Source organism: Pseudorca crassidens, chromosome 17 (assembly GCF_039906515.1).
Source record: "Pseudorca crassidens isolate mPseCra1 chromosome 17, mPseCra1.hap1, whole genome shotgun sequence".
Taxonomy (NCBI): domain Eukaryota; kingdom Metazoa; phylum Chordata; class Mammalia; order Artiodactyla; family Delphinidae; genus Pseudorca; species Pseudorca crassidens.
The window spans coordinates 2,204,426-2,231,293 of record NC_090312.1 but is presented as its reverse complement, the minus strand read 5'-3'; the positions used below and the strand labels follow the sequence as shown (position 1 = coordinate 2,231,293).

At 54.8% G+C, this 26,868-nt stretch overlaps 1 long non-coding RNA gene across 1 annotated transcript; it reads left to right on the top strand.

Annotated features, from left to right (window-relative positions):
• Positions 1-1,575: 1,575 nt before the first annotated feature.
• Positions 1,576-22,999, top strand: LOC137210647 (uncharacterized). The gene is made up of 2 exons (XR_010936659.1): positions 1,576-1,646; positions 19,875-22,999. It is a non-coding gene; the product is annotated as an uncharacterized lncRNA (long non-coding RNA).
• Positions 23,000-26,868: the final 3,869 nt, after the last annotated feature.

The following is a 26,868-nucleotide window of genomic DNA, read 5'->3' as shown; positions in this document are numbered from 1 at the left end:
CGGGACTGCTGTGCTCCCCGACGGAACGGCCACCACTGCCCTGTCACAGGAGCAGGGACCAACAGTGGCTGGGCACACAGGCTCTGGGGCCAGAGAGGTGGCTGCCGGGAACAGGAAGGGCCTTCCTCCCTCTGGGGCATGTAGACGGGCTCCTGAGGAAGGGCCCTGGGCAGACGTGCGGAGGAGCAAAACCTCTGGAGAGCCGGGGGCCTTGGGCCCTGGGCGGAGACTCAGAGCTCCGGGCGCCTGGCGTGCCCTGATCGGGGATGTAGGATGGGCAGGGGTGGGCACAGAGCTGAGCACCCCTGCCGGGGTACACTGAGGCCCCGAGGGGCTACCCGGGGGGTGCCGTGTCAGCCCCCAGCGTGGGATTTGCTGAAAGCATGTTTCTGCCTCTCTGGCCCAGGGTGTTCGGGACAGAAGTTGGCTTCCTAGAGAAGAGGGAAGTGCTGCGTCCCCACCTGAGCATGTGCCTTGCTGAGGACCGCCCCATAAAGCGCCGCCTGCCCCTCCAAGGCACAGCGGGGCCCCCAAGACCGAGGACGAGCAAACTCACCAGACCCCACGCCTCAGACAGCTCAGAGCAGCCCTGCAGCTCTATTCCTTCTCTCTCAGCACCCTGCGGGGTCGCCTCTGGGGGAGGTAGGGCCACCTCCCAGTACCGATGCCCCCCCCACCCGTGGGCAACCAGGGTACCATGGGAAAGGTCTGACTTCGCCTGGCAGGGGCTGGCAGGGGCGCCAGTGGCCTTCCAGAGGCTCCGTCCCTCTCCGATTTCAGCACCCTGAGCCCCGGAGGCAGGAAGGAAGGAGGCCCCGTGGGTCTGTGATGCATAAATGCTCTGGCTGACCAGTGGACAGGAAGGTGGGAGAGCGAGGCGGCTGGAGGGACCCTGACCCTGCCTGTCACTGTCACCAGCAGGCCCTACTCGAGAGCTTGGGCCCCGGTTCAGCTCGCGGCTGCTCAGACCTGAAGATTGGAGGAAGGAGGGGCCTGCCCTGGGGGTGTGAGGGGAGCCTGGAGAAGACAGGGTCTGGGTGTGGTTGGGCAGGGCAGGCCGGGGTCCCAGCACAGTGCGAGGTGCCCAGGTCAGGGGTCCTGCCACCCATGATGTGAGGTGGGGAGCCCGGGAGATGCACCCCCGCCGGGCTGCCGACCGAGGCCAGGCGTCCCAGCCATCACCCTCCTTGCGTGCCCACATCTTGCAGAATCCATGGACCGCCTGCTCCCTCCCTCCCAAGTATTTTACATGGACTCACTCAAACAGGGAAGCCCATGCTGGGGCCTTGCTGTGACGGTGTTGTTGGGCTGCTGAAGGAGTTTCTCTTAACCGACCCTTGTATGGACACGTGAGTATTACAAACAAGGATGGGTAGTCCCTGCCCCCTACAGCCCCGGGGTGGGCCCCACTGCGGGGATTCCTGCTGGAGGGCGTGGTGTCCCCCGAGGGTCTGGGTGGGCCGAGGAGAGGCCAGCGGGGTGTGCAGGCGTGCAGGGCGTGCAGGGCGTCAGGGCGGGGCGTGGGTACTTACCAGGGCGCATAATCACACAGTACTTGTTGGGCGGGGCACTCCACCAGAGGCTCGCAGGGCTCGAGGCCGCAGCACTGCAGGGCCTGGGCTGGGAGGAAAGGAAGCAGACCCGTGGTCAGTCTGGGCTGGGGGCTCGGGCGGCCACTGGGGTGGGCAGCCTGGGGGCCCGGGCCTGGGGCTAGACTGAGCGCCCCCTCTTCCTGGTCCCCTGGGACAGGCCGAGGGGCAGGGACTGCTGTGCTCCACTGGCCCTGTGTGTGTGAGCGCCAGTCTGGCAGCAGGAGTGCGGGCAGAGGCGGTGGGTGGAGGTCTGCAGGCTCCCCCGGGACACAGACGACCTGGGTCCTCTTCCTCACTGCCCCGTCCCTCTCTGGGCCGCAGTGTCCTTACCTACAGGATGGGGCTCCAGGCTCAGGACTGCTGCCTACACACAGTAGGTGTTAAGTGTTGTTTACTAACAGGAAGGAAAGGCCTTGCCCCTCAATGCCTGGGGCCTGCTGGTGCACCCCACCCCAGGCCGATCGATGGGGAGTCTGCAGCAAAAGGGCCGGTCCTGGCTCACCCCTGAATGCTGAGCAGCCGGCCCTAGGTCCCACCGACAGGGAGACCGGGACAAGGCTCCCGTCCTGGAGGCCCCAAAGGCCGTCCAAGGGTGGCCGCCCGAGGTGCAGCGCGTAACCCCGAGTGTGCTGGCGCGGAGTGTGCAACAGACACTCTGTGGGCACTTGGCCGAGAGGGACCACGGTCTTAACAGAGGGTGGGGGCCGTCTGGGAAGGCTCCCTGGAGTGGGTGGCCCTGGAGCTGGGCCTGGACAGATGAACAGATTTTTACTTGTCATCTGGGGAAAGAACCCTCGGGCAGAAGGTGCAGCCTGGCGGAGGCCAGGCTGGCGGGGACCAGGCTGCGAGGACCCAGGAGCTGTGACAGGGCGAGTGGGCAGGTGGGAAAGCGAGGAGCCCCTTACGTGGGCTGCGCTGTAGGAAAGGGCGCCTCTCTGCCAGGGCTCGGGGTAGGGGGCTGTGGGGGACCCGGGCGGGGTGCCCCGTGGGGTGTCCTTGCCCACATGGGTCAACTGATGTCAAATCTATTTCCGCCTATGGGGAGGGTTGGGGCGCTTGTGGCTGGACCACAGGCAAGCAGGAGGTCAAGCTCAGACCTCCAGAGCCCCTGCCCCGGGCTCGGAGGCCGTACCTCCCAGGTCAGGCTTCTGGAACTCCCCAAGAAGAATAGGCCTCTGTGTCTCAGGGTGACCCCCGGCCGCTCCTAATCCTCTGTGTGCAACTAAGTCCTGGGCGCTGGTGGGGTGGGGAGAGACTCCTAGCTTCCCTTGACCAAGAACCTTATTGTGCCTCAGTTTCCCCCACAGGGGTCCAGATAGTCCCTACGTCCTTGGGCCGTGCTGAGCATGAATGGGTTAATGCTCCTTAGGTCCCTGTGCTATCCCGGTGTCAGCCTCCCAGGAGCGCTGAGCCCTGGAGGACAGAGGCGTCCCAAGCCCGCCTGCCCCCTGCCCTGCTCCCACAGCTGGACCCGGGGCACAGGCGGTGGGGCGCCTCCCCAGCACCGGCTCTCTCTTCCCACTACTCACCTCTGCACCAGGCTCTCTTTTGAGAAGCGACCCTGCCCACTGCCCGGTCCACGGAACCAGCCTCACACCCTTGCCCCAAAGTCCCCTCCACCTATCTTTCCAGCCCCCCCAATCTGGGACTGATCCCCAAGGTGGCTCCTTCCCCTTCTGCCCTCTACCCCCCGCCCCCCCCACCCCCGGGCCTTCCCTGACAGCTGGCGGCTCCACCTCAACCCTCATCCCCCAGCCACCCTCAAGGGAAGCCACAGATGGAGCTAATTATCCCCGGATGATAATTATTCAGCTGATAATCACGGGCTGTACCACCCACTCCTCAGGCCCCATTTCCGGTGACCTTAAAAGCATCAGGCGCTGGTGTTCAAGGTCATAAAACCAGGTCATCAGGTAGGGGCAGAACTGGGACTGAAGGGGGGTGACCGATTCCTTTCCCTAGTTTTAGCACCACAGTCCCACCTCCCAGAAATCCCAGGAAAGCAGGACAATTGGTTACCCTCACTGGAACCAAGGTCCCCCTGCCTGGCCCAGAGCTCTGCCGCCTCGGACCGCTCGCCAGGGTCCTTCGCCCCACAGGAGGCAGATATGCCAGAAACTGTGCCCAAAGGGACACCAAGGTCTCCGTGTCTGGCTGGTCAGGGAGCAGCCACGAGGGCCTCTCCCCCCAATCCCTGCAGCCCCCCATCAGGCTGATGCCGCAGACCCTCAGACCGCAGCCAGCCCTACCCGGCACCTCCCACCCAGGTCAGCATCCCTTACCCAGGTCAGTGCACAGCACAGCCGGAAGCAGAAACACCAGGAGTGGCCTCATCGTGGGGCATCTGCCAGCTAGGACTGGGAACACAGGACACCGCCTGTGTCCCCCACAGCCGACACCGGGGCCTTTATACGGCCGGCTTCCTGGTCAGGCAGACCTAGGGATTTAGCTAGAGGTGAGCTTGGGCCAGCCAGGCCAGCCTGACTCATGCCTCCCGGGCCTCCCCTTGCCCTGCCCCCCAGGGGCCCCAGGGGCTCTCAGAAGGTCTGCTAATCCTCTCTCTGCCTGTCCCTCTGTGCTGAGCCTTCGGCCTCTCTGTCTCTGCAGTGATCGTGAGGCCCCAGGTTGGGCTGGGAAGAAGGCAGGCAGCACGGGCATGGGGACCCGCTCTGGGAGTCTTAAGGACAGGGCCCTGCCCTGAGGTCTGGTCTGGGGGTCACAGCTCTGCCCTGGGGTCTGGGGGGACACGGCTCCCCCAGAGCTCTTCTGAGTAGGCATAGCCATCTCCTCTGGGCCTCTCTCTTGGGCCAGGGCCGGCAGGCAGGCATTTTAATGGGGAAACTGAGGGGCCACAGGCTGAAAGCTGGCTCTGGCCGGGCCTGCCAATCCGTCGCACAGATGCACACGGATCACCTGGGCTCTGGCGAGACGCTGCTTCTGACCTGGAGCCCCGGGTGGGACCGGAGCCTGCATTTCCAGTGAGCTCCTAGGGTGCTGGTGTGTGCGCCCAACTGACCAGGGACAAGCGGAGCCAGTGGCGTCCCACTGGGAGCTGCTCTGCTGCCCATCAGGCCTCCAGGCCAGGCTTGAGGGACTGTGGGTGACAAGGGTGCCCTGGGGGATGCAGCAAAAGGCCTACTCGCACGGGGCTGCCCCCACTTAGTGTCTTGGGGTGGGAGCTCACATCTCCTGGTGTCTCTACTCCATCCCCTCCCAGGGCGCAGCCTCTCTCCTGGCGGCTACCGGCCCCTCCCCAGTAACTATAGCCACCCTTCCGGATGCACCTCTGACTGGGCCGCAGGGCTCTCTGAGTAACTCTGCCCTCACATCCGCCTCCAGGGTGGACCCACACATACCTCCAGGCCCTCCCTCGCCCAAGCCTGGCCTGTGCCCACGGCCCTCTCTCCACCTTCCCCTCCCCGGCAGAATCACCTCTGTCTAGAACACCGTCAGACCCCCGCCCTGGCCTGTGTCCTAGAGGCGCCCGCCTGGAGCCTGCACCCTTTCCCAGGACCCCTGTGGGGGGACCGCTGCTTCACCCACCCGCAGAGGACGGGCTGAGCTTCTGGGTGCTCATCCTCAGGCCCAGGTGTGGCACAGGGCAGCTGTTGGTGGGGGTGGGAGGTGGAGCTGGCGCACAGGCTGGGGCCACACGCACGCAGGGCCAGCCTTGCAGAGCAGGGCAGCTCAGGTCTCGGAGCCGGGAACCTAGACTCGCGCTAGACGGTCCAGATTTTGTTTGTTTGTTTGGGTTTTTGTTTTTTCCGCGCCATGTGGCAGGTGGGATCTTAGTTCCCCGACCAGGGATTGAAACTGCTCCCCCTGCATTGGAAGCACAGAGTCTTAAGCACTGGACCGCCAGGAAAGTCCCCGTCCAGTTTGTTTCGATGGTATTTTATTTTAGCTTTTTAAAGCCTCTTTTAGAACCGTCATACTTTTGGCTCTCCATTTACCCCAGGCCCCAAAAGGTAAGGGTGGGTAAGGAAACAAAGTTCTGATCACTTCCCCTAAAACTGTGCACATCTGTATACCGAGATGGGACGGACACTGAACAAGCAATCCTGGTGTCCACACCACCCCCTCCATCCACACCGTCCACACCACCCACTCCGTCCACACCATTCATCCATCCACACCATCCACTCCGTCCACACCGTCCACACCATTCACTCCATTCGACTCCGTCCACTCCTTCATCCCTCCGAGCTTGGTGACCTCCTGCGGCCACGGGCCGTGGCAGCAGCCAGGCCTTGCCCAGCAGCCCCTGGCTTCCCTGGCCTGAAGCCCAGCCTTGCCTGGAGCTGTCCTGAGATACGGACTGGACTGTGAAGCCTGGGTGACTTTCCAGACTCCACCTCAGCCCTCAGCCCAGGCCTGAGGAAGTTCTTTGATCTTGCTTCGAGGGGCATGTGGCTGGGAAGGGCACGATGGAGCCCAGACTGGGGCCATGAGCCTTTTGTTTGCAGCACCAGGCAGTGGGCCGGCCCTAGACCCAGCTCAGAGGCCAGCAGGCGGAAGCCAGGCCTTGGGTCTGTGGGTGCAGCAGACAGTCTGTGGGAGGGAGAGAGCTCCTGGGGCTCTGGGCTCCCCCTGCCCCGGACGTTGCTGATTTCTACTCCGTAACCCCTTGGTCCTGGGGTGCAGGGACGAGGGGCTGAATGTGAGGGGTTGGGGGACCCGCATTCAGTGATCTGTCGGGTAACACACCAGAGCCCTGTGCGCAGCCTGGAGAAGGTGGGCTGCATTTGAAGTAGGGGCGACGAGGGGCGGGGCTTGAAAGAAGAGGAGGAGCCAGTGCAGAGCAATAGGCAAGGGGGTGGGTTCCCAAAACCCTCCCACAAGCAAAGTCCGCTGGATTTCTCCCAGGGGGCACCGCGTTTCTCAGACTGAGGTCTATATCCCTGGGGATCTGTAAGAGATTTTCTTCCCCTAATAGGGCAATGTGGGAAATACTGAACATAAGGACTCTCAAAGGGTCGTTTGCAGTCCTGTGGGGCAGGGGCCTGAGAGAGCCCAGCTATCTGCAGAGATGCTCTCAGGGAAGGGGGGATCCTCCGCACGAGGAGGGCAGGAGGGCAGAGGCTGCCCTGGCCTGGGGATGGGCAGAGAAATGCGTCCCAAGTACCAGCCTGCCCAGGGGTTGGGGGCGGGGGGCCCCCCATTAAACTAACGAGGCATTTGAAACCCACTCTTTTACAAGCTGGACGTTCTCCAGTTAAGGCCCAGGCTCCCAGCCCAGGCCACAGTTAGCACATGGCCTCCTCAGCCTGCCATTGGCCTCCACTCCCCAGAGCGGCTGAGAGGAGACATGGAGCTCCCTGCCCCACAGGTGTGCAGGGCAGGCGAGGAAACTAAGATCCCAGTGAGGCCCTGGACTGGACACCTGCCCAGAGGACCTCCATCCCCCCCTCTGGGAAGAGTCCTTGACCCCAGTTATGAACCCAGGACCGCCACGTGAACAAGAGGCTGAGTCCTGTTCCTGCCTCCCCCTTCCTCCCTCCCCTCCCTGCGTCTGACCCTTCCTCCCGCCCTGTGCTGGGGACAGAGTGGTGGGGACCCAGGATGTGAACTCAGGCCCCACGCTGTCAGGCAGGTCTGGAAAGGGGGTGTTCCTATGCCTATTTCACCAAGGGGGCTCCAGAGCCCTGAGCCTGGTCCCACTCTGAGCCCTGAGCCTGGTCCCACTCTGAGCCCTGGCCCTGGTCCCACTCTGAGCCCTGGCCCTGGTCCCACTCTGAGCCCTGAGCCTGGTCACACACTGAGCCCTGGCCCTGGTCCCACTCTGAGCCCTGAGCCTGGTCACACACTGAGCCCTGAGCCTGGTCACACACTGAGCCCTGAGCCTGGTCCCACTCTGAGCCCTGAGCCTGGTCACATGCTGAGCCTTACTCCTGGCCATAAGGAATGGATGCTGTTCTAGTCTTAGGACCCAAGCCCAGAGTGTTGGGGAAGGACAGAAAGGCTGCTGTGCTCACGGGCACAGGGCGCCTCAGAAAGGGCTTAAGCGGCCACCAGAGAGCTCAGGCTGGTGGGACTCTGAGTGTCCTGAGTAGAAAGCTCGGTGTCCTGAGTTGCTCTGGCACCTGCCCTCGGCCAGTCTCCCCTCTTCCTTCCCTTCCCGCTCACGCAGAGCCTGGCCCCTACCCCCGCACTGCAGCCTTCTGTTTCCCTGCAGCAGGGAGAACACCAGCACCTCCCTACCCATCCTGAAGGGCCCCAGTCTCGGGGTGGGGGTCTCTGAGTGTCCACCTGGCCCGGGAGTGTCCCAGCTAGCCCCTCCTTGAGCCTCCCTGGCTCCTTCAGAGGAGGGACAGAGAGAGACGTGGAGGATGGGGATAATTCACTCTGGGTCCCCAGGTGCGAGGGCTGCTCCTCTTTGGGCTGGTCTGGGCAGCAAGGAGCCAGGATGCAGGGACGCCCGTGCTCCTGATCATGGGCAGCTGGTGTTCTCCAGGAGCGAGAAGGTGGGAAACTGGATAAACAAGGGAGTCCCCGCAGCCAGCGGCCAGCAGGGCTCACCTGGGACAGCCCGGCACGCCCTCCTTGCAGGTTGGGGCTGAGCCACAGAGTGGGGGGGGCACTGCCAGCTCCCCAGTGAGGGGCACTAGAGATGGGCCAGGAAGGGTGAATAGGAGCTCACCAGCCAGAGCAGGGGCCAAGGTGAACAGGTACACCATCTCAGGGGATGTCTGCATGGGAGAGGCTCCCTCTCTGAGATGGTGCCCTTGGGTTCTGTTCCAGCAAAACGTCATGGAAACTTCGGCACACCCTGGGCAGAGCCATTATCCTGTTTAATGCGGTGCCAAGGGACAGCCGTGTCACAGGCACAGCTCCTGCCCTCCAGTGTCCATCTCCCTCTAGCACCCTCTGCTGGCAAAGTGGGAGTGTGGCGGGCAGCCTTGCTGCCAGAAGCTGGGCACAGAGGGTAGGTGTGGACCTGAGCCCATTTCACCACCAGCACCCTGTGAATATTAATAAAGGGAAAGTCACTAAAATGGAGTTGGGATGCCAGAAGAGGGCGATCTCATGCACCTACCCCTCAAGGTCAATACAGATCCCAACAGGAAGAGACCTACCTTGCATCTCTGGCAAGAAGTGACACCAAGACCAGCAGGAGGAAGGAAGATTTTTCTCCCTGCCCAACAACAGCCCAGCCAATGAAAAGCTACCACTCCGTCAACTCCCAGTTTCCTCCAATGGACTCTGTTTATAACAGCCCCTCCCAACTCCCCTTCTCCTCTGCAAAAGAGTCTCCTCTTCTTTGCTTTACCAGACATGCATATAGTTCACCACAGTTGCATTCTTTGCAAATCCCAAATTGCAATCCTTTGCTATTCCAGAACAAACACATTTTGCTGGTAAAATAACTGACTGTTATACTGTTTTAGGTTAGCAACCCCCTCCCATAGCCGAGACCACGCGCCCCTCAGGGCTCTTTCAAACCTCGCTCCAGCCCAGGACTGGAAGATGCCTCGAATGGGCAACTTGGGCCTGGCCCAGAGCACACTCCCTCCCCCTCCCTGCGCTGTGGAGAGCTCTGTCTGCTCCTGTTACCCTCCTAGGGCTCCAGAGAGCGAGGCCACCGGTAGGGGCTGGAGCAGGGTGGCTCCAGGGCCACACTTCCCACCCGGACGAGGAAGCAGGGGACAGTGGAGGCCACGCTTGCTCGGGGCAGTGGAGTTTTCTCTGCCAGGTTCAGACCTCGAGTTCGTGCCCCTTGCCAGGTGGGGAAGGGTCTTGAACAGACACTGAAGTGGCTGAGTGGGCACAGGATTGCCGCCCATCTTTCCCCAGTTTGGAGGATGCCAGCAGGGATGGTTTTGAAGGAGAACCTTGTGTCCCCAATGCTGCCCTGAGGTTCTCGATCCCCAAAGTTCAGGTGCCCTCTTGGTTGGTGAGGTAAAAGCCGGGTTGCTGGTCTGCGGGCAGGGACCCAGGCCACGCTGTTTATACCACCACTGGGTCCCCTCTGCCTTCCCGTGCCTGCAGTGCCCAGCTTGGAGCCTGCCACCTGGAGGACCTGTGTCGCTGTAGGGCAGGTGGCTCCTGCAGGACCGTGCGGGGCCTGGGGAAGTCAGCTGGCCTCCTGGAGGCTGGAACGCCCCGAGGGCAGCACCACCTTGCTGGTTCTGCTGCAGAGGCCTGGCCAGTGGGCAGGCTGGGCCTTGGCATCTTGGCCCCCAGGACCCTGGCAGATGTCCTCAGTCTGCAAACGGGAGACAGGTAGGGGAGGACTGGGCGAGCTGGAGACAGTGAGGCCCCTACGCACTGATCTTTTCATTTATTCACTCATCCACAGACACTTATGTACCTCCTCGTGCTGGGCGCTGTGTCCAGCACTGGCTCACGCTGGCCTTGGCTGGATTGGAAGGGGGCCCTGGGCGTGAGAAGAGTGAAGGGAATGGTCTCTGCACACGCTTGCCACAGTCCCAGGGAGCGGAGAAGACCTTTCTGGGAGGTCCTCAGGCGGGGGCGGCGGGCCGGTAGTTCAGACACCTGACTGTAGCCTCTGGCCTCCAGCAGCGAGAGCTTAGGCAAGCCGCCTGCTTCACTCTCGGCTTTACCATGAGCCCCCGCATGGCCAACCCTGGAAGGCACCTACCAGAGACCGCCGTAGGCCTGGCCGCGCCTGTGCCCCGTTCCCAGCACCGGCGCTGCACTTCCTGGCCTGGATCCCATTTCCCCCCAGCAAGGTAGGGAATCGATACCCCCCTCAGTCCCTGAGGCCCCAGCACTGACAACTGGGAGACGGTACCCGCGCTTCCTCGCCCAGGTGGGACGATTCTGAGGTGAGGGTTCTACATGGGCGTCAGAGAGCCCCAGGGGGCCATCTGCAGTGGCAGCTGGTTGGTGGCCTCCCTTCCCCGTCTCCCCTGGAGATGAGCCTTCACCTCCGGAATAAGCCACCTGCTCTCCAGCCCTTGTCTCAGGGCTGCTCCTGGGAGGCCTGGAACTTAGTGCCTTCGGCACCTGGCACACAGCTGATCAACCGCCAGCAGCTACGGCCATGATGCTAACGATTATCTCAGGGGTTGTGGGGCTCCCAGGGAGGCTGCAAACACCTGGACAGTAGACCTGCCCACGGCCGAGGGTCCTGGAAACTGCGGCTGGATCTCCCTGGGCTGCTGAGTCCGCAGAAACCTTCCCAAGTGGAAGCTGAGCCAGGTGCGCCCCCCAGACCACACTGAGGCTGCTGAGATCACATAGAGCACATAGAGCACTTAACTCGCTGTTGCAACTGTTAGGACGTGAGGAATGTATTTTCTTGATTCAGTTTTAAAAATACAAGGAACAGCAAGACATAGACATTCAAGATCTATTACGACGGATCGTGTTCTGACATCACCTGGAGCCGAGTATGACTATCTAAATTCAAATTAAACAACGTAAAATCGGTTCCTCTATCACACGGGGCAACGCTTCACGCACTAGGCAGCTGCGGGCGGGCGGCTACGGGCGTGGAAGCAGCCCCGGGGGAAGGGCAGTGCTGGCAGGTGGGGAACCTGCCGCCGTGGTCACAGAACCTTCCTCCCGCTTCCCACATCCCCAGCTCCACACAAGCCAACGCTACCGCTGCATCAGCGGCTCTTTCGCTGGCAAATCAAACATGTCTCTCTAGTTCCACTCGTCCCGGTGACCCTGCGGGGCGAGCACAGCCCCGTCTTTCACTGTTTGCCGGCCAGAGGCGCTGACAGTTTGTGGGGAGGCAGCCTTGCCACAGAGCTTTGCATCCCAGCCCTTGTGCGTTCTGCCGCTGCTTCTGAAGCCCTGCATATGCTTCCCAAAGACCTAACAAGATAAGAAACGTCCCAGTGGGGAGCCATCAGAGCCCATGGATCAGGGCTGATCTAACCAATTTCCTTCCATAAAGTGTCCCAAAGAGGAGGAAGGTCTCTCACTTGGCTTGCCTTGGGGCTTTACCCCGTGGCAAGCTTGAAACGTGTTCAGCTGAGCCTTCATTTTGTCACCTGTAGGATGGAGAAGGTGTGAGTGCCCTTCTCACTGGGTGGATCTGTGCAGGCCCAGCTTAGGACAACAGCTCGCCACACACTGTCCATTCGTTTATTGATCACCGGCTGCATAGACTCGGCTGCCTTCTCACCCTCAGGGGATTCTACCAAGAGGCTTCCCCGTAAGAGGTCCTGGGCTTCTGGATGGTTTGAGAAAGCCTGTGTCATTATGCAGATGGATCCCCGTAGTAGGTAGGGGGGAGACTGGTTGCTTTTCTCACTCAGCACAATTCCCTTCAGACTCATCCAGGTTGTTGCCTGTTTCAATACTTTGTTGCTTTTTATTGCTGAGAAATATTCCATGACATGGATGGACCACAGCTGGTTTAACCACTTGCCCATTGAAGGACATCTCGGTTGTTTCCAGTTTTTGGCACTTTTAAATGAAGCTGCTATACACGTTTATCCACGGGGTTTTCTTGTGAACATACATCTTCATTTCTCTGGAATACACACTCAAGAGTGCAATCGCTAGGTCATATGGTAGTTGCGTGCTGAGTTTTATGAAAAGCTGTCGCGCTGTTTGCCCCTGTGGTGATGTAACTGCACACTCTCACCAGCGATGTGTGGATGGCCCTGTTGCTATGCCTCCTCATCAGCATATGGTGAGGTCACTATCTTTACTTTAGTACTTTGATAGGTGTACAGTGATATCTCATTGTGACTTTAATTTGCGTTTTCATAAAGGCTAATGCTGGTGAAAATCTTCCCATGTGCGTATTTGCCACCTACCTCTGCTTATTGGTGAGATGTCTGTTCGTACGTTCTGACCCATTTTCTTTCTTTTTTTAATATTTTATTTATTTATTTATTTTATGTTTTTGGCTGCATCAGGTCTTAGTGGTGGCACACGGGATCTTCGCAGAGGCATGCAGGATCTTTCACTGCGGTGCACAGACTTCTCTCTAGTTGAGGCACGCGAGCTCAGTAGCTGCGGCCTGCAGGCTTAGTTGCTCCGAGGCATGTGGGATCTCAATTCCCTGACTAGGGATCGAACCCGCATCCCCTGCATTGGAAGGCGGATTCCTTACCACTGGACCACCAGGGAAGTCCCCTGGCCCATTTTCTAATCGGATTTTCTTCTTTTTAATTGTTGAGTTTTGAGAGTTCCTTAGAATTTTAGATGACACTTTGCTGGATACGTGCCTTGCAAATATTTCCCCCAGTCTGTAGTCTGTCTTTTCGTCTTCTTATCAGTCTTCAGCAGGGCATAAGGTTTTAATTTTGATGAAGCCACTTTATCAACTTTTCTTTTCATGGATTGTGCTTTTGGTATCAACTCTAAGAACTCTTTGCTTAGCCCTAGATGGTATCTCTTTCCATATCTTTTTAATGGTTATAGGACCTGTAGATATGTCATCCTTTTCATTCCTGATATTGATAATTTGTGTCTTCTCTTAGTCATAATCATTCTTTCTAGGGATTTATCAGTTTTACTATTTTTTCAAAGAAAAAGAGATCTCTTGGCGGGGGTCTCTGTGACCGCTCCGTGGGCTCCGCTCGATGGCGATTCTAGGTGTTAGTGGTTCCCTGATGCAGTGGTTGGCCGACTGCAGCCTGAGAGCAGTCCGGCTGCTTGTTTTTAGTTGCACCTGGGAGCCGAGAACATCTTTTGTACGCTTAAACGGTGGGGGTGGGGGGAGCGGGGGGAAGCAACTTTTGTGAAATATATGAAATTCAGGTTTCGCCTGTCATAAGTAAAGTTTTTTTGGAACGTAGCCACGGTTGTCCATTTCCATGTTTACCGCCTCTGGCTCCGTGTATCTCGCTGCCACCTGTGCCACTCCTGTCGCAGGCAACTCTTTACACTATAGATATCGTTGGGTTAAATATGCTACGTAATTCTTTAACCCTATGTGGTGAAACCCCAAGACCTCGTTGTTATTGCTTCAGATAATGATATTCATTTACATTGTCTCACATTCACCCTTTTCTTCCCTTCTTTCTGTGCATTTCTGTGCTTCTGTTTGAGATCATTTCTCTTCTACCTCTTATAATTTTTTTGAGTGTGGTTCGCTGGGGGTAAGTTCTCTGAGATTTTTTTTCTCTGAATTTGTTACCTTTGGTCTTTCTTTTTATTTATTTATTTAGGGGTTTTTTGTTTTTTGTTTTTTTCTGGCTGTGCTGCGAGGCGTGTGGCATCTTAGTTACACCACCAGGGATCGAACCTGCGCCCCCTGCATTGGAAGCGCAGTCTTAGCCACTGGACCACCAGGGAAGTCCCTGTTACCTTTGAATTTTGAAGGATATTTGTGCTTTGTATTAACTTCTAGATTGTTAGTTATTTTCTGCCAGTGGTTTGACGATGTCATTCCATTGTCTCCTGTCTTTCACTGATTATTTTCTCTTTTGGAACTCAGTTGTTAGTCTTGATGTTGCCCCTTGAAGTGTGGTGGCTATTTTCTCTGGCTGCTCTTAAGATTTTCTCTTTATCCTTGGTGTTCAGCAGTTGTACTGTGATGTGCGTGGGTATGATTTTTCTTGATCCTGCTTCAGTTCCTTAAGGATTTCTTAAACCTGTGGGATGATATCTTTAATCAGTTTTGGAATCATATTAGCTCCTGTATCTTGATGAAATGTTGTGTCTGACCCATTCTCTTTCTTTTCTTCTTAGTGGATCCACATTGTCTCAGTCAGCTGCTGCTGCTGCTGCATATCAAGTGGCTACGCAGCTCTCAGAGTTAAAGCATTGATATTATCATCCATGCATCTGAGGGTAGGCTGGGTTCAGTGCTTCTCACTGCAGATCTGGGGTCAGCTGAGATGTTCAGCCACATGTGTTTCTCATCCTCCTGCTACAAGGGCACTAATGAGCATTTTCTCTCATGATGGTGATAGCGGCATAAGAAAGCAGTCCCTGGCAAGTTACAAGATTGAGCCCCAAGTCAAGGTCAAGGAAATAAATCCAGCCTTTGGTTGAAGGGACTGCAGAGTTATATGGCAAAGGGTTGGTTAAGAAATGGGGTCCATATTTACATCTGCATTCAAGTATGTTAGACCCTTCACCATGTCCCAGATAGCAATCTCTTTGCTGTTTTCTAGTCCTTTAAAAGTGGTACTGTGTTTAGTCTGATGTTTTCTACCTACTACTCTTCTCGATTACTAAAATCTCTCTCTTTGGTTTTGTCTCAAATGCTGCTAACCCAACTCTTGGTCCTTTCTATTATACCCTAGAGTTTTATTTCATTAATTTCTGCCACTTCATTATTTCTCATTACAGATTTCTAACTTTTGAAATGGAATGTCTAATTCCTTAATTTTCCGATGTTCTTCTTTTCTGTTATAAGCGTTTGAGTTTTAAAATGCTTATCAGTTTTCCCCTGGAAGCTGCTCTAGCTTTATCCCAGTGTTTTGTTGCATATTGTTTTGTTTTCTGTAGACTTTGTTAACTGTCCAATTTAAAGTACTTGAAGATTTTCATCATGGTGTCTTGTTTTTGAGCAGAGTGCCTATGTTGTAATTGTTGGGTGCAGGGTACAAGATATGTTAGCTGTGTTGTTCAGTGTTTTTACTAAACTTCTGCCCTCAGGTCTGTCAGTTGTTGGGAGAGGTGTGTTTAAACATTCCACAGTGTTGCTGGTTTTGTCCATTTCTCCTTGTTGTTCTAGCACTTTTTATGTATTTTGGAGCACTTCTGTTAGCTAGATACACATAAGTTTTAAGTTGTTAAAAAAAAATTTTTTCCGGTGAGTTGAATATTTTGTCATTTACGTCTCTTAGTGATTTTTGCCTTAAAGTCTATTTGTCTAACATTAATAGTATAAGTCCATGATATCTTCTTCCATCTTTTTTTTTTTTTTCTTACAGTACGCGGGCCTCTCACTGTTGTGGCCTCTCCCGTTGTGGAGCACAGGCTCCGGACATGCAGGCTCAGCGGCCATAGCTCACGGACCCAGCCACTCCGCGGCATGTGGGATCCTCCCGGACCAGGGCACGAACCCGTGTCCCCTGCACTGGCAGGTGGACTCTCAACTACTGCGCCACCAGGGAAGCCCTCTTCCGTCTTTTATGATGAATTTTTCTGTGGTCTTTTGTTTTGAGTGTTTTTCTGGATGAAAACAAAAACTTCAATCTAATAATCTGTCTCTGAGCTGGTAATTTTATCTATTGTGGTTGCTAAGGCAGGCAGATGTATTTCTATCATCAGTTATGTAGTACTTTTAATTTTTTCTATCCGTTTTTTCTCAATTATGACTTCTTTTTTCTGTACCTATGCAGAAGGTAACAAACGCTATTTCTATGACCCTTTGGCATTGACCCTTTATGCCTATGGCATCTCTAACCTCTCTGTGAACCACGTAGAAACCAGAGAACACTTCATCGTTAAGCACGTTGCTCCTGTCTTTTCATGCTCTTTGTATCCCACGTTGTCTTATTTTCTTTAACCTCCCAAATAAGAAATTATTATTTTTGTGCTCTCTAGTCAGTGTTTGTTTTGCTTTATCCACATGTCTTAGTCTGCTCGGGCTGCTACAACAAAACATCGTAGACTGGGGGGCTTAAACAGCAGACACTTATTTCTCACAGTTGTGTAGGCTGTGAGTCCAAGATCACTGCCTTGTCCTCTGTCTCCCATGTTGAGCTGAGGTCTGCATAGGGTGTAACTGCTGTTGCCTCCGAGACGTGTCTTTTCTCTCTGGCAGCTTTTAGGAGTTTCTCTTGGTTTGAAATCTGGACATTTTACTCTGAGTGTGTCTCAGTACAGGTCTGTTGTGATTGCTTGACCTGAGTATTCATGTCTTTCATCACTTTTGGAAAATCATCCATTGCTCTTTTCTTTGAACATTGTCTGTACTCCATTTTCTGTGTTCTCTTCTTCTGGGATTCTGCTTATTTCTGTATTAGCCTCTCTCCTTCTGTTCTTCATGTCTTCTAGTTTCTTCTCTGTGTTTTCCATTTCTTTTAATCTCTAGGTTGCAGTGGAATAATTTGTTCAGCTCAAATTCCAGTTTATTGTTCTCTCTTCATCTATGTGTAATCTGTTATTTAATTTCTCCCTTAAGTCTTTATTTTTGAATTTTATTTTTTGTATGCAGCACGTTCTTATTAGTTATCTATTTGATACATATTAGTGTATACATGTCAATCTCCCAATTCATCCCACCACCATCTCCCTTAAGTTTTTATATTCAAAGATTACATCATTCGCTTCCAGCAGTTTCCTTTATTTTTTTGCCTAATATTTTTTGATGGTATCTCGTTCTTTCCTCATGTTTTCTATGCTCTTTTATTTCTTAAAGCAAATTTATTTTTTATTATATATCTATGATTTCCAATGTTTGAAACTTTTGGTGGTCTACTTCTGCTTACTCATTGTTTCTTGTTTTCTTGTGTCTTTTGTGATTTTTTATTTTTTAGCAGATATTTATTGAGATAATACCTTTGGGACTCTGACTTCTGAGTTGAGCAGATATTCCTTCAGAGAGGATTTTCCTTTGTTCTTCTAGGTATCTACAGGGTGAAACCCATCATTGCCACTTAACATTTATTTTGTGGCTTGAGGTTGATTGGAATAAACCAGTAGTGGAAATACAAGCCGCAAGGTCATATGAGAGTTTCTAATTCTCAGGAATAACTTCTCTTCATATGTTTTTCTCCACGTAGAGCCAATACTGACACAGACAAGCTTCCTTGTGCAGAGAGTATCTTTTTTTCTAGTTTAGTATTTAATTTAGGGCATATCCCTTCTGAAGCTCCTCATTTATGTTTTTTTACCTTCACTTCCTCTCTTATGGAGACCAGTGCCTTGTCTGCCACCCAGCCTGTGGCTCTAGGTGACTGGAAAGAAGCAAGTATCCTGAAGGCAGCTGCCAGCTTCACTACTTGCTGTCCATATATTGTCAAGATTGTTTCCTTTTCTTTTCTTTTTTTCTTTTTTTCCCCTTCCTTCCTTTCTCCCTGCCTCCCTTTCGCCCTCCCTCCCTCTCTTCTTTCCTTTCTTCCTCTTCTGAAGTGTTCACATTAGCTTGGCATACAGTTGAAAAGTATTTAGAATGTTTTTTCATGCAACATTTTTAAGTGTTTTGTAATAGGAGGGTTTTTAGCTGCCCGGTTAGACCTGTTGCTGGGGGAAAGCATTTCTATAGCCCTTCCTTTATTCTCCTTCCTTTGTGACATGTCTAAGCCTCCACTTGAGCATCTGACTGTAGCCGGGACAGTGTGTGTGCACGTTACGTTCTTGGGTTACGTGGGAGCATTTGGAATACTTCACCACTAAGTATGGTGTTTGTTTTAGGTTTCTGGTGGGTGACTTTTAGTAAGTTACTGACATTTTTTCCAGTTCCTAGTGATCCAGGATTTTTAAAAAATCATATAAGTGAACGTTGATGATCCTCTGGTTATTATCCTTTATCCCCTTGGTTGACATCTTTTTCTAAGGCTGACTCATTCTTAACGTTTCTGGAGCAAATTGTACTTGGTCATAACCTGTTATTATTTTAATACAGCCGATTAGCCAGTTTTTGTTTTTAGTTCACAGTTACGTGGACCTCTAGTGTTCCTTTCTTGTACTGTTTTTGTTTTGTGGTAGTATCGGTTCTGCGCTTGGCCTATGAAGGGAGTGAGTTGGTAGGAGCGTTCCAAGTGCTTGAGACAGAGGATGACGTTTCAGAAGGTGGACATGCTTGTTCAGAGGTGCACACAGGCTTTGGCGACCCTGTGTCCAGCACCTTGTGATTTGCTGCATATGTATCAGGACGGGGGGGGGGCCTTTGCTGTGGTTGAGGGGCAATGTTTGAAGGCTACAGTCCCTAGCTCCTCTGTGTGTCTTCACATGGCCCGTTGAGTCCAACCGTCCAAGGGACCGACAGCTCAGAGCACCTGAGATACCTGTTCTCCCTAGAAGACTGCTTCCTATACTCAAAGTGGACCCTCAAATTCTCAGTTTTCTTGGTTTTTAAAGCCTACATACAGGTGACAACTTGGGCATGCATATATATTTTGGAGAACTTGTCACTTTGAAAGAGATGCTGCTTTTGCGGCCCACACACTCCCCTCCCCGAAGCGTGTGCCCCGAGCTGCAGCAGCGCTCGGCAAGGCGGAGCGTGCTTCCCCGCCACGCCGCGCCGCTCTGGGCTGCTGAGCGCTGCGCTTCGTGTACGTGAGCCAGAAGGAAATACTTCTTGCCCTTGCTGAGGTCACCATGGTTTGGGGTTTTCTGTCACTTGCACCACACCGGCTTTTTTTTTTTTTTTTTTTTTTTTTTTTTTGCGGTACGCGGGCTTCTCACTGCTGTGGCCTCTCCCGCTGCGGAGCACAGGCTCTGGACGCGCAGGCTCAGCGGCCATGGCTCACGGGCCCAGCCGCTCCGCGGCATGTGGGATCTTCCCGGACCGGGGCACGAACCCACGTCCCCCGAATCGGCAGGCAGACCCCCAACCACTGCACCACCAGGGAAGCCCCACACCGGCTCTTAAGGAACACGGTGGCCCACCTTAGCAACGCCACTTGCGGAATCACGCGTCCTTCCCCAGCACGTGAGCTTTCTCGTACTCTGCATGGAGTTCTGAGGGGTCCGGGTGACTGTAGGCGCTTCCCTTCACGCTCTTCCCTCAGTTCTAGCCAACTCTCTGCCCTCTGCCTCCACATGGCCTTGCAGGCCTGGCCTGGGCCTACTCACCTTGGCTGGACCTCCTTCTCTATCCGGCCAAGTTTCGACAGGTCGTCACTCAGTTGCTCTCCTGAAACCATGTGCAGTTCCCTCTTGCCCTGGTGACTCAGGGGATTAGCTCACAGCAGGCTTCAGAGAGCCTCCACCATGTCGGCTGGCTCCTGTGCCTCGACCGCTCCTGCGTCCTCTTGCCAGCAAGCTCCTCTGGGCCTCTGCACGGTCTCAGCCACGACCTCCTGTCTCTGCAGCCTGCAGGGACGGTCCCAAGCTGCCATCATGCCCACCCCGTCTGTTTGCTCACTCTCTTCAGCAGATACCCCGTCTGCTGCTCACGGAGCAAGCGTGACTGTGGGGAGTGCATCCTTTCAACTTCCCGGCCCCTTCCCACATGCGCGCTCTCTGTGCACTCCTGCCCGTCGCTCTGCTGGCTCACGGGAGAAGCGTCCGCTCTCCCTGCCGAGGCTGCGGCCTCTGCTCTGGATCCCGTTCCGTTCTGCCTGCACCAGCTGGGCCCCTGCCTCCTGCTTCTGTCCTCCGCCGACTGGCTCCCCACTCTTCGCAGATAAAGGCTCCCAAGTCTTTACACTCTTAATGTGGCACCGATGTTGACCCTTGATCTGTTTTTTCTAAACTCTAGCCTCTTACAGCTCCTTCCTTCCACAGTGACTTCTGGAAAGAGTATCTATCACACTGGTGACAACACGTTTCCCAGTTCACCTGAACTCCTCATCCTGCAATACGCTGGTATCTCCCATCATCTGCCATTGAAAGCGATCCTCATCAAATCACCAAAGACCCACCAGGTCCAAATTTAGGGATTCTCCATATTCACAGGTCTTGACTTCCCGGTTATCTTACACTGCACCTAACCGTCCTCCTGGTGAAGAGACTCCAGTTTCAGGTGCCATGGTAACTCTCACGTAGTTGACCTCTTACCTCTCTTGCCTGCCCTAACAAAAGGGATGCTCCACAAGCTCCTATCCTAGGATTTGAGTCGGGAGTAGCTGGGGGATGCCATTCCTGGACCCCGGCATGAGTAGCAGGGTGTGAGCGCAAAGCCTGTGCTTGGAAAAGGGACATGCGCGCAGTAGGAGCCTAACAGAGGCTGGAAATCTTCAGTCCTGGAGTTGCTGGCCAAGCCTCAGGGAGCTTCTGGCCCACCTAGACCTCTGGTTTAGAGGGTCCAGATGTGACAGAGAGGGCCCTCCTCCCTGCCTGCCCCACAGTGCCTCCTTCTGCGGCCACCGAGACTCTTTGGAAGGTTCCCAGGCTGCCCCCACCAGCAGTCTCCCTGAGTCAGACCAGGTCGGGGCAGGCTGGAGTGTGGGCAGACGGGGTAGGAAGGTGAGCTGCAGATGGTGCTGCCCCCATCCTAACACCGAGTCAACGCCACGGGGGAGAAAGCCTTTGTTTTGTGCGCAACTGTGACTCTGACTTTTCAGCTGTCTTTGGACAGCTGCATCTCAACTGAAAACCGAGAAAAGGCTGACCCTGCTGCTGTCTACCTGCTCAAGTTTCAGATGCTGGACAAATGCATGTGAAAGAATTTGTGAGTCCACCCACCTGTGCCAGCTGGTGGGTGAAGTGCATGCTTATTCAGCAGAATTCCTTGTCTTCTGTCTCCTGGAAGCTGGTAGCAAGAGCTGACGGAGAGCAGCCATGGGGCCTCCCCCGTCAGAAGAGGGCTGTCCCCAGGACGATGTCCCACTCCCCACGCTGAGCAGTATTTCTTTCGCTTCAGGGATGTCTTACGCCCAAATCATTGTGTCTCCCCCACTGACCCTGGGCCCCCCCAAAGGTCAGAAGCATCTGAGCACTACTCTTCATGGGTGGGCCTCAGGCCCTCACTTCCAACAATACTGAGGCCCTCCAAGGTGAAGGGGAGTCAAGAGTGGTTGTCAGCAATAAACAGACTTACAAGTCTTGATTTCAGAGAGAAACAACTTGTAGACGAAATCGCTGTGGGGAAGGTTTGGCCTTGCTCTAATTTGACCTGCCGACCTGCCGGCTAGAGCCAGACAGATTCGATTTCCCCACTCCTTCCCCATTTCGAGGTCCCTGGAAAGTCAGACCACCAGTGAGCTAATCAACGGAAAACAAGTTTAATGCAACAGGTTCCAACCGTCTGCAGCCAGTCGGCTTCATCATGGCAGCCTGAGGCCCAGGAGCCCAGAGGCCAGTGTCAGGAAAGTCACCAGCCCCGCACTGCTGCCCCTGCGGCCCTGCCTGCTGCCGACGCCCTCCTCTTTGTATCTATCTTCTATGTTTTCTTTGATGACTGGTTTCTGGTTGTTGCACAGGTCCTGCTTACAGCACGCCACGAACAGGAAGGGCGTGGGCTTTATGAGCACGAACGACTTGGGCATCTGTGGAGGTGGACTGATTGTCCCACAATACTTTACGCACTGCTTGGAAACATAGAAGAACCGTGGAAATGTTCCTAATGGGAAATAAGGACAGAGACAGAAAGGAGTCACGTGAATTGAAAACGACACCAACACCATTTCTGTCTGAAATCTGCCCGACCCTGACCCTTCCGGTGGCGCCTCTCAGAAGCCCCGCTCAGAGAGGGCACCTGATGGGGAGTCGGGAGCCATCACCACAGAGGAAGAGGATCAGGTCTTTGTGTTCAGATTTGCTCCTGGGAGTGGGGTGTGGCATCGGATGCCCCCAGCCTTGGCCTGTCCGCGCGCACCGGGAACCTGGGCCTGGCAGTCTCCGTTTGGGAACGTACAGGCTCCTTAGGCCTCAACTTCTCAAACGCAGGGCCGCTCAGGCCTTTGTGACCACGGACAGACACACGAGAGCAAGGGGCTCCCGGCCATCCCAGCCAGTGCCCGGAGCTCGGAGCTGCCCCCCGAGGGGCCGCTGCCCAGGGCCTGGGTGTGAGTGCTGTGCCAGTGAGCCTGCCGCAAGGGCACAGCTCAGCGCTGGGTGACGGGGCCCGTCTTCCGACTTCACCTCATCTCATATTTCACCGTGCAGTCATCTTTCCACGCTAAGTTATCAGGTCCACGTGAGGCCTCAGTGGGGCTTACACCTCGACCCACTCAGCACCCCGCACACTTCCTGGAACATGGAAGCCTCCAGAAGCGACTGACGAACGGAAAGTGAATTCTCCAGCCCTGACGAAGCCACTGCTGGGTCACGCCGGGGCCCTCAGACTCGCCCTCGGGAGAGAGCTCCTCATGCGGCCAGAAGTCCTCGGGCGAATTACAGATGGCCCAGCAGTGGTGTCCAGTCGTTTTAAAGCATGCACACTCCTTTCAGAACATATTTTAAGCCCATGCCCCTAATTATGTACATCTCTTGTAAAAGCTACTCTTGGTGGGACATCTGAAGTCCTTAAAGCTTAATTTTTCACTTAGAAGTGAATGAAAAGAAGTCTCCGTTACTTTCTTCCTGCACTTCAGCACTTCACCCTGGCCAGCGGGCAGTGCGTGTGGCCCTACGTCGGCCCTGCTGTGACTTAGCTGGGTCTCCTCCATGGTCCACCTGCCCTCCTGGCTTCACAGGACTTTGCTCTTCAAATTTAAAAAAAGGGTAGCTTTCATATTAGTTATTCTCTACTGAGGAAAACTAGACAGACCCTGAATCCTGACAGTATCCCACTGACCTGCCCGTGGAAGCCCAGTACTAACTGAGGTACTTACTCACGGCCACAGTACTACAATACGAGACGCCCTGGCTACAGTTTGTTGGTCTTTCACAATCGAAACTGTTCTCCTTCTCGCAAACGTGACACCTCAGTACGTCTGAAATGAGGAATAAAAAGAAAATGGAATGTGGCAGCTCTCAGGTCCTGTCAGACCAACACCCCCCATCCTCTCCTTCCTCCAAATGAGAACAGCCTGGGGTCCCGCTGTCTTCCCAGCTCCCCACAGCCCGCCCCATGCCCGGAGCTCCTTCTCTGCTCTCTGGGCTTCCCTCATCCACACACAGGGTCTGTCTCTCTCACACCTCCACACCAAGACCCACCACACGAACCCGACACGCACAGACACTCGTCCCAGAGACACGCAAGCTCTCACCGTCATATGGCAACACCCAAGGCTCACCTCCCCCCACCCCGCCCAGCCTCAGGGATGTGCCCCATCCACACACAACACTGTCGTCTCACCTCTGACTTCTCTAGAAAAAGAAACGCCACAGCTTTGGAGTCTGCTCTCACACACCCTTTCCATCCCGCTTCCTGGCCCGCCCCACCTCCTTCAGCACCCGGCCCCACCTTCCCCTCCCGAGATCCCGGAGCGGCGGCCCACTGTCAGCTCTGCCTCACGGCGGGACTTGCTGCTGGGGGAGAAGCTGGTCACGCTCCTGCAGCTCTCTGTTCTCAAAGGCAGCCCCAGAAGGCCCAGCGATGGCTGCGCCAGGCTTGGCCTCCAGCCTGACCTCCCCCAGGAAGGCAGGGCTGTGGCAGGGAGAGCTGGGTGCTGGGGAATAAAGCCAGCCTTCCGGACCTGCTCTCGGGGGGCTCCACATCAAGAGGCTCCCCCACTAGGCATCCAGGAGCTGACCACCCTCTTCACGGTCTTTTGCCCACTGAGTCCTCTGTGCTGCAACTATCCAAACCCACCTGGGGCCAGGGCGGCACCCAAACGGGGATGGCCACCCCCGAGTCCGCACAGGCGTTCCGGCCCACCGCCTCCTCCCAGCCCAGGAGGCCGAGGGCCTGGAACTTACTTTGCCTTACAGACACGGTGACGTTGGTCTCCACCCGTGGCAGGCTCATGAGCAGCAGCCAGACAAGGAGGACGGTCATCTCCGAGGACGTCCGGCCCTGAACGTGAGAAGCGAGCAGGCCACGTGCTCAGCCCTGTGGCTCCGCGCTTAGATCTGGCCCCTGTGTGTCCACCAGCATTTGGAGCCCTTCTCCGCTGGACACCGGGGCAGACCCTCTCCTCCTCGCCCATGGGCCTGGGGCCAGGTGTGGCCTCTCGGTGCTCGGTGGCCTGTCACCGCCACTAAGTCCCCTCTATCCCCAGGGACGTCAGCACTCCCTGGAACTCTGCATTCATTCGCCCACGCCCCAGCAAACCTGCTCGGCAGGTGTGCCCGCTGCTGCTCCCTGAAGGCTGCACCAGGTTTCCCCCACCGCGGATCTGAACTCCTGCTCTCAGGAGCCCTCATGGGGCACCCTCCCACCCAGCACCACAGGCCTTCCTCCTCCATCTTCATCTCCCTCTCCATCTGTGGCCAGGGCATCACCATGCATCCTGACCCCAGGGCACAGGAAGGCGCGGGTACCCCTGCAGCACCCAGCCCATCCCAGGCTGGCCTTGCCACCCCGGATGCCGAGGCCGGCTCTCCTCTCACCAAGCCTGCAGGCCTCACGCGCCCCGTGCACTCCTGCCCGCTCCCTTCCGGGCTCCCCTCTCCTGCTCCTTCTGGAATGTTCCCCAAGTTCCACACCCACATTCGCCCTGCTATCTGGCGGGTGGCGGGTCAAGGAGGCGAGACATCGGCCATGCGTCTGCGGGCGGCAGGGCCCTCTCGCGGAGGGAGCGGACACCCACCGCCCCTCCCACTCCGCAAGACCCTGCCCCCTGAGGGCGGGCCGCGCACGCGCACCCGGCGCCTGGCGCTAGGGGAGAGGCTGCTCCAGGTACCCCTGGTGCTGGCACCCTGTCGCTTCCCGGGCCGCACGGGATCGCGTTGTGGTTTCTCCCACGTCGTGGCCCCAGAGCGGCGTGGCGCGTGGCCGTTCCCCGCCTGCGTTCTTCCCGCAGCCCTCTCCTGCAGACGTGCCTTTGTTAGCACTGGCAGCACCTTCGCAAGAATTCTGTTTTTTTACAGTGGCGGAGCATCCACGGCCTGGATGTAAGAGAGTGTATTTACAGAGCCTCCTTCGATGAGCCTTTCTGTTGCTTACAGCGTGTCGTACTAGAAATAGAGCTGCAGTTGTCCGTAATGTTATTTCTTACGAGTGCAGGTACACCGGAAGGACGGTTTCCCAGAAATTCGACTGACAGTCTCAGGTTCAATGTATTTGCAATCTAGATGCACTTGCCCAGCAGCTACATCAGTTTTCTCCTCCCATCTCTGAGAAGTGTGAGTGCCCGTTCCCACAGTATCGTAAAAAAGAATGCATTCTTATCCACCCTTTGGGTTTTCACCAATCCAGTAGATAAAAATAGTATCCCGTAGCATGAATTTGCATTTCTTTAATCATGAGTGACGTTGAGCAAGTTTTTGCATTCAGGTAGATATGTGTATTCCTTTTTCTGTGCTCTCTATTCAAGTCTGTTGTCTAAATGCACTGTGACAGTAGTCCACTGTCTGCCATAAAAAGTCAAAAAAACCTTTTTCCTATCTGATACAGGTCTTGGTATTTTTGCCAAGCAGAAGTGCTTGCTTTTCATGGTCAAAGATAAACAAAGTCAGACACTAGTTAAAGTGGTAAGGATGGATTTTGATCAGGAACATTCTATCTCAGTGGGGAAAAGAGTCTGTGTGAAGGGAACTCCACTTGGATTTGCACAGGGGTGACTGGGCATCTCAAAGGGAGAGTGAGGGAGTACGGAGGTGGCGAGAGGGGCTCAGTGGAGTCAGGGAGGTGAAAATTACAGAAGCAGGAAGGCACGGTTGGTCCCTGTGAAACCCACTTGGGTTTGCTAACTGGCACTTATCTAAGTTAAGCTCCCGCCCTCCCACGGAGGCTGGGAGAAGGGGCCCATCTTCAGGTGGCCGCCGGAACACAGTTCTTCAGGCGGGTACTTTAAGGCAGGGGTGGGGGGATTTGAGTCACCCTAGGGATGCGGCCTTCAGCTGTTAGAAGCGACCTTAGTGTTTGCTCTAGTCCCTACAGGCCAAGCTTGAGGCTTAGTTGATAAAAGGCCCAGAGGAGCCTGGCTGGAGTTTGGTCAGGAGAGGAGCTTTATCACCATCTTTTCTTTTATGGTTCTGGATTTTGAATGGTAGTTAGAAAAAAGCTACAGTAACCAAGACAGTGTGAGGCTGCAGCTGCAGAAAGCTTAGACATACGATCAACAGAACGGACTAAAGAGTCAAGAAACAGACCTACCCATGTGTGATTGATCGATTTTAGACAGAAGTGCCAAGCAAGATAATGCAATGAAGAAAGGGCCACCTCTGTGACAAATGGTGCTGGGACCTTTGAGCAACCAAATGCAAAAGATATGCCCCCAAATGAAAAGAACTTGTAAAAAAGAAAAGCCAAAACATAAACGTGACTTTCCCCTTACCTCACATCATATACAAAAATCCACTGGAAATGGATCACAGGTATAACTATAAGCTATAAAACTTATCTAAATACAAAGCTAGAAGACTTCTAGAAGGAAACAGGAACAATTTTTTCAATCTTGGGTTAGTCAAAGAATTTTTAGATAAGACACATAAAGCATGAATCATGCAGGGCAAAACTGCTACAGTTTGTAGGGAAAGAACGCTGATGCCTGTAGCTCCTCTGGAAATGAATCAAAAGATAAGATGAACTAAAGCATGGTCGGAGAGATGGATGGATATGTGGAAAAACTAGTCAAATGTTAAGGGTGGACTTTAGGTGGTGGGTATCCTTGTATTTGCTGTAAATTCTTTCAACTTTACTGTTTCAAATAATTCATATAAAGTGCCAGGGATTAAAAATGTGCTCTACAGAAAATTCCTTGGCGGTCCAGTGGTTAGGACTCCATGC